Raw genomic sequence first — 12,496 nt, 5'->3', positions numbered from 1 at the left:
TGTGGAGTGTGTGTGTGGAGTGTGTGTGTGTGGAGTGTGTGTGTGGAGTGTGTGTGTGTGTGTGTGGAGTGTGTGTATGTGGATTGTGTGTATGTGGATTGTGTGTGGAGTGTGTGTGTGTGTGGAGTGTGTGTGTGTGTGGAGTGTGTGTATGTGTGGAGTGTGTGTATGTGGATTGTGTGTATGTGGATTGTGTGTGGAGTGTGTGTATGTGGAGTGTGTGTGTGAAGTGTGTGTGTGTGAAGTGTGTGTGTGGAGTGTGTGTATGTGGATTGTGTGTGTGGATTGTGTGTGGAGTGTGTGTATGTGAAGTGTGTGAAGTGTATGTGTGTGAAGTGTGTGTATGGAGTGTGTGTGTGGTGTGTGGTGTGTGAAGTGTGTGTGTGTGGTGTGTGGTGTGTGGAGTGTGTGTATGTGGCGTGTGTGTGTGTGGAGTGTGTGTGTGTGTGGAGTGTGTGTGTGAAGTGTGTGTGTGTGTGGAGTGTGTGTGTGAAGTGTGTGTGTGTGGAGTGTGTGTGTGTGTGGAGTGTCTGTGTGGAGTGTGTGTGTGTGGAGTGTGTGTGTGTGGAGTGTGTGTGTGTGGAGTGTGTGTGTGTGGAGTGTGTGTATGTGAAGTGTGTGTGTGTGGAGTGTGTGTGTGAAGTGTGTGTGTGTATGTGTTTAGTTTTCTTCAACTTGCCCCAAGGCATACGTTTGGATGCAGTGCAATGGGTTTATTTATTTCCTAGAGAAATGAATTCTTCCCAATTGATATTTGTCGGTTGATAGGATGAGGAGGCTTGAACAATGAGTGTGTGTCTGTGTGTCAGTGTGTGTGTTAGTGTGTGTGTGTGTCAGTGTGTGTGTCTGTGTGTGTCAGTGTGTGTGTGCCATCTCGGTCAGTCGACCCGTGGCACCTGCTGGGTCTGCCCCGTGTCCTCCTGCCAGCGGGCGTTCGACACTTCACGTGGCCTCAAGGTGCACATGGCCTGGCACAAGCGTCGTGGTGACGTCACCGCCACTTAGTGGCGAATGGAGGTTGTTGTTGTTGACAGCGTGTTAGTGTCAGTTTGTGTATGGGATCTGGACGGGTGCGAGGGGCTGGAAACCTCTCCACATTCAATTAATTACCACAAAACCACTAATTAATAAGCTTGTGCCAGAGAGACTGGCGTCTATGACGTCTCCTGGCCAAACCCCAATTGGCGGAGCCAGGAGACTGAATCTTCACCCTCGGGGCTCCTCCAGAAACAACGAAAATTCCACTACGGATGGCCACGTGGAATGCTCGAACGCTCACTGCGGAGGAGAGGCTGCCCCTCCTCTGTCGGGATCTGGACCGGTACCGCCTGGATCTCTGTGGTATTCAGGAGGTCCGGTGGACCGGCTCTGGCTCCTGCCACCATGAGGGGTGGACAGTCCTCTACTCGGGGCAGGAGACTGCCAAACAACAGGGAGTGGCTCTTCTATTGAACAAAAGAATGAAGGGTGAGTGGGAGCGTGGCGTTCAGGTGTGGGAAGCTGTAAGCCCCAGGCTACAATGGGCTCGCCTTCCCATCAACCGGAGGCGAGGAGTGGTGGTCGTGGTTACTTATGCCTCTACTGAAGACGAACATCCGTGGAGGGATGCAGGCAAAGCCGATGAGTCAGATGGCTTCTATGCCCTCCTGTCACAGGTGCTGGCTAAAGTGGCCCCTCGGACTAAAGTCATCCTGTTGGGTGACTTCAATGCTCGAGTTGGTCATGATGCTGGCACCTGGTCTGAAGTGATTGGAAGGCATGGGCCAGATCAGCTCAATAACAACGGTAGGAGGCTGCTAGATTGTTGTGCAGCCCATGGGCTTGTAATTACCAACACGCTGTTCCGGCATCGGCGCATCCACACAACATCATGGATGCATGCCGGGTCCAAGCAAAAACATCTGCTGGACCACGTAGTGACGGACCAGCGGATGTGGGCCCATGTCCTTGACACCAGGACCTACCGTGGAGCTGATCTGCCCTCTGACCATCGACTAGTCATCTGTAAGATGCGCCTGCCATTCTTCCACTCCGGTGGTGTGGCCTGGTCTCAGCTAGCTGATGAAAGTTGCAATCGAGAATTTCATCATTGCTTGCGGCTGGGGTTGGCATCGTCCCCCACTCCACCTGATGTCGAGGGTAAATGGGCAAGGTTTAAGACTGTGTCTCATGCAGCTGCAATGGCTGCTTTGGACACGCGGTCCAGGCCTCCCCAGAGACCCTGGCTGACACAGGAGGTGTTCAAGCTGGCTGAGAAAAAGCGACAGGCCCACTCTCATTGTCTACAGCATCCCACGTCAGAGAATAAGGTTTACCGCAGCCTTCACTCGGAGGTTCGGAGAGCCGTGAGGCGCTGCAAGGGTGGGTGTGGAGGTCACGGGTTTCTGAGGAGATGGAGTCTGTCTCAATGGCCCACGATCACAAATCCCTATTTAACTCCATCAAAAAAGTAACCTGCAGCGCCACAACTATTTCCATCATTAGGGGAAAGCGGTGATCCAATCTCAGACCCCCAGGAACAGGTTTACAGATATGCTGAGCATTTTTGTGAAGTCCTGGGGGAGGGGAAATCTCTTGGCATGGAAAACATTGTGGGACAAAGTGGGGATGACCCTGCTGAGGCTGCGGTGCCTCAAATATTGGAAGAAGTCACCCCCTGTGAATGGCTGGCTGAGGTGCCATCTGTTGAGGAAGTACTAAAGGCGATCTAGAGTCTGAGACCAGGAAAGACACCGGGCATAGATGATCTCCCAAGCGACATGCTGAGAGAGGGTGGCGTTTGTGCACAGACTGCCCTATATGACATCATAACAACAGTCTGGACCACTGGACGGGCTCCGCAGGATTGGAAGGATGCCCTGGTGGTCCCCCTCTTTAAGAAGGGGGACCGCACAGACTGTAACAACTACAGGGGCATCTCACTCCTCAGTGTGCCGGGAAAGGTCCTGGCAAGGATTATTCAACATCGCCTTGCCAGGCACGCTGAGGAGAGGCTTGTGGTGCCCCAATGCGGTTTCAGGAAAGGGCGGTCCTGCACAGATGCCATATTTTCTGTCCGTCTGCTACAGCAGAGGTGTTGGGAATTCCAACAAGACCTGCATCTCTGCTTTGTTGACCTGGTCAAGGCCTATGATACCATCAACAGGCCTGAGCTCTGGGTTGTTCTTCGTGCTTTCGGAGTCCCTGATCCTCTGCTCACGATCATTAAGGACCTTCATGATGGTGAGCGGGCCCGGGTAAAACTACGTGGCCGGGAGTCGGAGCCATTTCCTGTACACCTTGGGGTGCGACAGGGATGTCCTCTGGCTCCCACATTATTTCACATCTATTTCAACCACGTAGTTCGTGAAGCCTTCAATAGCTGTACCGGGGGAATTACCATCTGGTACAGATTCAGTGGGAGGATGATCGATGCCCGGGTGCGGTCAAGGGATGGTTCCCTATTGATCAACCACGTTATGTATGCTGATGATCTGGGAATTTCTGCTCACTTAGAGGAGTTGGAGACACTGCTGCTGAACCTGGAGCTTGCCACTAAGAGGTGGGGAATTACCATCAGCCCCATCAAAACGAAGCACCTGCCTAGGTATTTTGTACCATCGGACACTCCACACCCACAAATCCAAATCGGTGATTGGGCAGTAGTGGAGAGAGTGGAGAGTTTCCCAAACCTGGGCAGTGTGCTCATGCCCAGCTCCGGTTTGACAGCAGAGGTCTCACTCCGAATAAGTCGAGCGTCATTATCTTTTCATTGGTTGCGTAAGATCAGCCTCTGTGCAAGAGCGGCTCGTGAAGGACGCTACTGGGCAGTTGGAGGCAGTCGCCCTCCAACAACAACGGAGGGCAGAGGAGGGACGCTCACAACAACGAGCCGAGCGCCGGGTGGCTAAAGCACAGCAAGTTGGCACAGTGGGGGGCACAGGTGGTGCATCAGTCGACCCGTGGCACCTGCTGGGTCTGCCCCGTGACTTCCTGCCAGCGGGCGTTCGACACTTCAGGTGGCCTCAAGGTGCACATGGCCTGGCACAAGCGTCGTGGTGACGTCACCGCCACTTAGTAGCGAATTGCGGTTGTTGTTGTCTTTGTCTGTGTGTGTGTGGGGAGCGGTGGGTGTAGTGGTTAGCGCTACGCTGCGCTACGAACCCGGCAGCACGGGTTCGATTCCCGCTCACGGCCAACACCACCAGTGACGATCATCTGAACCGGTCCTGGGCCTCCCCTAGGTCGACTCAGGATCAAATGAGGACCTGGTGCGGTGTGTAAACATCGCCACTGGGGAGACAAAGGCGGCCGGGCGTGGTGTTGGCCACCCCACCCCCTTCGTGTGCCGTGCCGGCCTTCATAAGTGCTCGCTAACAGCACTTGCCCCTATAGTCTGTTAAGGCTACACGGGGGATCTTTGTCTTTGTTGTTGTCGGGGGGGGGGGGGGGTAGTGTAGCGGTTAGCGCCACGCTGCGCTACGAACCCGGCAGCACGGGTTCGATTCCCGCTCACGGCCAACACCACCAGTGACGATCATCTGAACCGGTCCTGGGCCTCCCCTAGGTCGACTCAGGATCAAATGAGAACCTGGTGCGGTGTGTAAACATCGCCACTGGGGAGACAAAGGCGGCCGGGCGTGGTGTTGGCCACCCCACCCCCTTCGTGTGCCGTGCCGGCCTTCATAGGTGCTCGCTAACAGCACTTGCACCAACAATCTGTTGAGGCTACACGGGGGGTCTTTGTATTTGTATGGGGAGTGGTGGTGCAGTGGTTAGCGCGCTGTGCTACGAACCTGGCGACCCAAGTTCGATTCCTGCTCACTACCGCCAGCGCCGGTGGGTGATGATCATCGGAACTGGTCCTGTGTCCCCCCTAGGTTGACTCAGCCTGAAAATTTGTACCAGGTGAGGTGTGTCAAACATTCGCACTCGAAAGACAAAGGCGGCCGGGCTTGGTTAGGTCTGTGGGTCTCTGTGTGATGAGTCTGTGGGTCTCTGTGTGGTGAGTCTGTGGGTCTCTGTGTGGTGAGTCTGTGGGTCTCTGTGTGATGAGTCTGTGGGTCTCTGTGTGATGAGTCTGTGGGTCTCTGTGTGGTGAGTCTATGGGTCTCTGTGTGGTGAGTCTGTGGGTCTCTGTGTGGTGAGTCTATGAGTCTCTGTGTGGTGAGTCTATGGGTCTCTGTGTGGTGAGTCTGTGGGTCTCTGTGTGATGAGTCTGTGGGTCTTTGTGTGGTGAGTCTGTGGGTCTCTGTGTGGTGAGTCTGTGGGTCTCTGTGTGGTGAGTCTGTGGGTCTCTGTGTGATGAGTCTGTGGGTCTCTGTGTGGTGAGTCTGTGGGTCTCTGTGTGATGAGTCTGTGGGTCTCTGTGTGGTGAGTCTGTGGGTCTCTGTGTGATGAGTCTGTGGGTCTCTGTGTGATGAGTCTGTGGGTCTCTGTGTGATGAGTCTGTGGGTCTCTGTGTGGTGAGTCTATGGGTCTCTGTGTGGTGAGTCTGTGGGTCTCTGTGTGGTGAGTCTATGGGTCTCTGTGTGGTGAGTCTATGGGTCTCTGTGTGATGAGTCTATGGGTCTCTGTGTGATTAGTCTATGGGTCTCTGTGTGGTGAGTCTATGGGTCTCTGTGTGGTGAGTCTATGGGTCTCTGTGTGGTGAGTCTGTGGGTCTCTGTGTGGTGAGTCTGTGGGTCTCTGTGTGATGAGTCTGTGGGTCTCTGTGTGGTGAGTCTGTGGGTCTCTGTGTGGTGAGTCTGTGGGTCTCTGTGTGGTGAGTCTGAGGGTCTCTGTGTGGTGAGTCTGTGGGTCTCTGTGTGGTGAGTCTGTGGGTCTCTGTGTGGTGAGTCTGTGGGTCTCTGTGTGGTGAGTCTGTGGGTCTCTGTGTGGTGAGTCTGTGGGTCTCTGTGTGGTGAGTCTGTGGGTCTCTGTGTGATGAGTCTGTGGGTCTCTGTGTGGTGAGTCTATGAGTCTCTGTGTGATGAGTCTATGGGTCTCTGTGTGTTGAGTCTATGGGGCTCTGCGTGATGAGTCTGTGAGTCTCTGTGTGGTGAGTCTGTGAGTCTCTGTGTGGTGAGTCTATGGGTCTCTGTGTGGTGAGTCTATGGATCTCTGTGTGGTGAGTCTGTGGGTCTCTGTGTCGTGAGTCTGTGGGTCTCTGTGTGATGAGTCTCTGTGTCTCTGTGTGGTGAGTCTATGGGTCTCTGTGTGGTGAGTCTATGGGTCTCTGTGTGGTGAGTCTGTGGGTCTCTGTGTGGTGAGTCTGTGGGTCTCTGTGTGATGAGTCTGTGGGTCTCTGTGTGGTGAGTCTATGGGTCTCTGTGTGGTGAGTCTGTGTCTCTGTGTGGTGAGTCTATGGGTCTCTGTGTGGTGAGTCTATGGGTCTCTGTGTGGTGAGTCTGTGGGTCTCTGTGTGATGAGTCTGTGGGTCTCTGTGTAGTGAGTCTGTGTGTCTCTGTGTGATGAGTCTGTGGGCCTCTGTGTGATGAGTCTGTGGGTCTCTGTGTGGTGAGTCTTTGGGTCTCTGTGTGTTGAGTATATGGGTCTCTGTGTGTTGAGTCTGTGGGTCTCTGTGTGGTGAGTCTGTAGGGTCTCTGTGTGATGAGTCTGTGGGTCTCTGTGTAGTGAGTCTGTGTGTCTCTGTGTGATGAGTCTGTGGGTCTCTGTGTGATGAGTCTGTGGGTCTCTGTGTGATGAGTCTGTGGGTCTCTGTGTGGTGATTCTATGGGTCTCTGTGTGGTGAGTCTGTGTCTCTGTGTGGTGAGTCTGTGGGTCTCTGTTTGATGAGTCTATGGGTCTTTGTGTGATGCGCCTATGGGTCTCTGTGTGATGAGTCTATGGGTCTCTGTGTGATGAGTCTGTGGGTCTCTGTGTGATGAGTCTATGGGTCTCTGTGTGATGAGTCTGTGGGTCTCTGTGTGATGAGTCTGTGGGTCTCTGTGTGATGAGTCTATGGGTCTATGTGTGTTGAGTCTATGGGTCTCTGTGTGGTGAGTCTATGGGTCTCTGTGTGGTGAGTCTGTGTCTCTGTGTGGTGAGTCTGTGGGTCTCTGTGTGGTGAGTCTGTGGACCTCTGTGTGGTGAGTCTGTGGGTCTCTGTGTGATGAGTCTGTGGGTCTCTGTGTGATGAGTCTGTGGGTCTCTGTGTGATGAGTCTATGGGTCTCTGTGTGTTGAGTCTATGGGTCTCTGTGTGGTGAGTCTATGGGTCTCTGTGTGGTGAGTCTGTGTCTCTGTGTGGTGAGTCTGTGGGTCTCTGTGTGGTGAGTCTGTGGATCTCTGTGTGATGAGTCTGTGTGTCTCTGTGTGGTGAGTCTGTGGGTCTCTGTGTGGTGAGTCTGTGGATCTCTGTGTGGTGAGTCTGTGGGTCTCTGTGTGATGAGTCTGTGGGTCTCTGTGTGGTGAGTCTATGGGTATCTGTGTGGTGAGTCTATGGGTCTCTGTGTGTTGAGTCTGTGGGTCTCTGTGTGATGAGTCTATGGGTCTCTGTGTGATGAGTCTATGGGTCTCTGTGTGTTGAGTCTATGGGTCTCTGTGTGGTGAGTCTATGGGTCTCTGTGTGATGAGTCTGTGGGTCTCTGTGTGATGAGTCTATGGGTCTCTGTGTGATGAGTCTATGGGTCTCTGTGTGTTGAGTCTATGGGTCTCTGTGTGGTGAGTCTGTGGGTCTCTGTGTGATGAGTCTGTGGATCTCTGTGTGGTGAGTCTATGGGTCTCTGTGTGGTGAGTCTGTGGGTCTCTGTGTGGTGAGTCTATGGGTCTCTGTGTGGTGAGTCTATGGGTTTCTGTGTGTTGAGTCTATGGGTCTCTGTGTGATGAGTCTATGGGTCTCTGTGTGATGAGTCTATGGGTCTCTGTGTGTTGAGTCTATGGGTTTCTCTGTGTTGAGTCTATGGGTCTCTGTGTGATGAGTCTATGGGTCTCTGTGTGATGAGTCTATGGGTCTCTGTGTGATGAGTCTATGGGTCTCTGTGTGATGAGTCTATGGGTTTCTGTGTGTTGAGTCTATGGGTCTCTGTGTGTTGAGTCTATGGGTCTCTGTGTGATGAGTCTATGGGTCTCTGTATGATGAGTCTATGGGTCTCTGTGTGTTGAGTCTGTGAGTCTCTGTGTGGTGAGTCTATGGGTCTCTGTGTGATGAGTCTATGGGTCTCTGTGTGATGAGTCTATGGGTCTCTGTGTGATGAGTCTATGGGTCTCTGTGTGATGAGTCTATGGGTTTCTGTGTGTTGAGTCTATGGGTCTCTGTGTGATGAGTCTATGGGTCTCTGTATGATGAGTCTATGGGTCTCTGTGTGTTGAGTCTGTGAGTCTCTGTGTGGTGAGTCTGTGGGTCTCTGTGTGATGAGTCTGTGGATCTCTGTGTGGTGAGTCTGTGGGTCTCTGTGTGTTGAGTCTGTGGGTCTCTGTGTGGTGAGTCTGTGGGTCTCTGTGTGATGAGTCTGTGGATCTCTGTGTGGTGAGTCTATGGGTCTCTGTGTGATGAGTCTATGGGTCTCTGTGTGGTGAGTCTATGGCTCTCTGTGTGTAGAGTCTATGGGTCTCTGTCTGCTAAGTCTGTGCGTCTCTGTGTGGTGAGTTGTGGGTCTCTGTGTGGTGAGTCTACGGGTCTCTGTCTGCTAAGTCTGTGCTTCTCTGTGTGGTGAGTCTGTGGGTCTCTCTGTGATGTGTCTGTGGGTCTCCCCCAGGCACTCAGCGATGCCAAATCAGCAGAGCTACAAACTGCAAACTGCATTTTTTGTGTTTCATTTCACTGAGCAAAGTAGCTGTTTTTCAGGAGCGACCTGTCTAACATTAAAAAAATGATGAACGAAGCAAAGTGCCGACTACACCGAGCATCTTCTTGCTTCCTCTGATCGTAAAAAAAAAAGAAACAGAGAGAGAGAGAGGGGAGAGAAATCGACGTGGGAGACGACACCACCATCATCACCACCATCATCACCACCATCATCACCATCACCATCATCACCATCATCACCACCATCACCATCATCACCATCATCACCATCACCATCATCACCATCACCATCATCACCACCATCATCACCATCATCACCATCACCACCATCATCACCATCATCACCATCACCATCATCACCATCACCACCATCACCACCATCACCATGTGGATGACCGCGTGGCAACCTTGACCCTACAGCGTGGAGGGACCACCACGTAGCGAGCTGTTAGGAGGGTGGCCAGCACCACGCCCGGCCGCCTTTGTCTCCCCCGGTGGGGATGTTTACTACACACCGCAACCAAGTCAACCATTTGAGGCTGAGTCGACCTAGGGGAGGAGGACGCAGATAACTGTTCAGGTGATCGCTACCGCTGGTGTTGGCCGTGAGAGTGAAAGAAAAAAAAATTACGAAATGATGAACGAAGCAAAGTGCCGACTACACCCAGCATCTTCTTGTTTCCACTGAGATGGGGAGAGAGATGGGGAGAGAGATGGGGAGAGAGATGGGGAGAGAGATGGGGAGAGAGATGGGGAGAGAGATGGGGAGAGAGATGGGGAGAGATGAGGAGAGAGATGGGGAGAGAGATGGGGAGAGAGATGGGGAGAGAGATGGGGAGAGATGAGGAGAGAGATGGGGAGAGAGATGGGAGAGAGATGGGGAGAGAGATGGGGAGAGAGATGGGGAGAGATGAGGAGAGGGATGGGAGAGAGATGGGGAGAGAGATGGGGAGAGATGAGGAGAGAGATGGGGAGAGATGAGGAGAGAGATGGGGAGAGAGATGGGGAGAGATGAGGAGAGAGATGGGGAGAGAGATGGGGAGAGATGAGGAGAGAGATGGGGAGAGATGAGGAGAGAGATGGGGAGAGAGATGGGGAGAGATGAGGAGAGAGATGGGGAGAGATGAGGAGAGAGATGGGGAGAGAGATGGGAGAGAGATGGGGAGAGAGATGGGGAGACATGAGGAGAGAGATGGGGAGAGAGATGAGGAGAGAGATGGGGAGAGAGATGGGGAGAGATGAGGAGAGAGATGGGGAAAGAGATGGGGAGAGAGATGGGGCGAGAGATGGGGCGAGAGATGGGGAGAGAGATGAGGAGAGAGATGGGGAGAGAGATGGGGCGAGAGATGGGGCGAGAGATGAGGAGAGAGATGGGGAGAGAGATGGGGAGAGCGATGGGGAGAGAGATGGGGCGAGAGATGGGGCGAGAGATGGGGAGAGATGGGGCGAGAGATGGGGTGAGAGATGGGGAGAGAGATGGGGTAGAGAGATGGGGCGAGAGTTGGGGAGAGAGATGGGGAGAGAGATGGGGAGAGAGATGGGGAGAGAGATGAGGCGAGAGATGGGGCGAGAGATGGGGAGAGATGGGGAGAGAGATGGGGAGAGATGGGGAGAGATGGGGAGAGAGATGGGGAGAGAGATGGGGAGAGATGAAGCGAGAGATGGGGAGAGAGATGGGGAGAGAGATGGGGAGAGAGATGGGGAGAGAGATGGGGAGAGAGATGAGGCGAGAGATGGGGAGAGAAATGAGGAGAGAGATGAGGCGAGAGATGGGGAGAGAGATGGGGAGAGATGGGGCGAGAGATGGGGAGAGAGATGGGGAGAGAGATGGGGAGAGAGATGGGGAGAGAGATGGGGAGAGAGATGGGGAGAGAGATGGGGAGAGAGATGGGGAGAGAGATGGGGCGAGAGATGGGGAGAGAGATGGGGCGAGAGATGGGGAGAGAGATGGGGAGAGAGATGGGGAGAGAGATGGGGAGAGAGATGGGGAGAGATGGGGCGAGAGATGGGGAGAGAGATGGGGTGAGAGATGGGGAGAGAGATGGGGAGAGAGATGGGGAGAGAGATGGGGCGAGAGATGGGGAGAGAGATGGGGCGAGAGATGGGGAGAGAGATGGGGAGAGAGATGGGGCGAGAGATGGGGAGAGAGATGGGGAGAGAGATGGGGCGAGAGATGGGGAGAGAGATGGGGTGAGAGATGGGGAGAGAGATGGGGAGAGAGATGGGGAGAGAGATGGGGCGAGAGATGGGGAGAGAGATGGGGAGAGAGATGAGGAGAGAGATGGGGAGAGAGATGGGGAGAGAGATGAGGAGAGAGATGAGGCGAGAGATGGGGAGAGAGATGGGGAGAGAGATGGGGAGAGATGGGGCGAAAGATGGGGAGAGAGATGGGGAGAGAGATGAGGAGAGAGATGAGGCGAGAGATGGGGAGAGAGATGGGGAGAGAGATGGGGAGAGATGGGGCGAGAGATGGGGAGAGAGATGGGGAGAGAGATGGGGAGAGATGGGGCGAGAGATGGGGAGAGAGATGGGGAGAGAGATGGGGAGAGATGAGGAGAAAGATGGGGTGAGAGATGGGGATAGAGATGAGGAGAGAGATGGGGCGAGAGATGGGGAGAGAGATGGGGAGAGAGATGGGGAGAGATGGGGCGAGAGATGGGGAGAGAGATGGGGAGAGAGATGGGGAGAGATGAGGAGAAAGATGGGGCGAGAGATGGGGAGAGAGATGGGGAGAGAGATGGGGAGAGATGGGGCGAGAGATGGGGAGAGAGATGGGTAAAGAGATGGGGAGAGATGAGGAGAAAGATGGGGCGAGAGATGGGGAGAGATGGGGCGAGAGATGGGGAGAGAGATGGGGAGAGAGATGGGGAGAGAGATGGGGCGAGAGATGGGGAGAGAGATGAGGAGAGAGATGGGGAGAGAGATGGGGCAAGAGATGGGGAGAGATGGGGCGAGAGATGGGGAGAGAGATGGGGAGAGAGATGGGGAGAGAGATGGGGAGAGATGGGGCGAGAGATGGGGAGAGAGATGGGGAGAGAGATGGGGAGAAATGGGGCGAGAGATGGGGAGAGAGATGGGGAGAGAGATGGGGAGAGAGATGTGGAGAGAGATGGGGAGAGAGATGGAGAGAGATGGGGAGAGAGATGGGGAGAGAGATGGGGAGAGATGGGGAGAGAGATGGAGAGAGATGGGGAGAGAGATGGAGAGAGATGGGGAGAGAGATGGGGAGAGATGGGGAGAGAGATGGAGAGAGATGTGGAGAGAGATGGGGAGAAATGGGGAGAGAGATGGAGAGAGATGGGGAGAGAGATGGGGAGAGATGGGGAGAGAGATGGGGAGAGATGGGGAGAGAGATGGAGAGAGATGGGGAGAGAGATGGGGAGAGATGGGGAGAGAGATGGAGAGAGATGGGGAGAGAGATGGGGAGAGATGGGGAGAGAGATGGAGAGAGATGGAGAGAGATGGGGAGAGAGATGGAGAGAGATGGGGAGAGAGATGGGGAGAGATGGGGAGAGAGATGGAGAGAGATAGGGAGAGAGATGGGGAGAGATGGAGAGAGATGGGGAGAGAGATGGGGAGAGAGATGGGGAGAGAGATGGGGAGAGATGGGGAGAGAGATGGAGAGAGATGGGGAGAGAGATGGGGAGAGAGATGGGGAGAGAGATGGGGCGAGAAATGGGGAGAGAGATGGGGCGAGAGATGGGGAGAGAGATGGGGCGAGAAATGGGGAGAGAGATGGGGAGAGATGGGGAGAGAGATTGGGAGAGAGATGGGGAGAGAGATGGGGAGA

Source organism: Lampetra fluviatilis, chromosome 64 (assembly GCF_964198595.1).
Source record: "Lampetra fluviatilis chromosome 64, kcLamFluv1.1, whole genome shotgun sequence".
Taxonomy (NCBI): Eukaryota; Metazoa; Chordata; class Hyperoartia; order Petromyzontiformes; family Petromyzontidae; genus Lampetra; species Lampetra fluviatilis.
Note: the sequence above shows the minus strand (reverse complement) of the source record.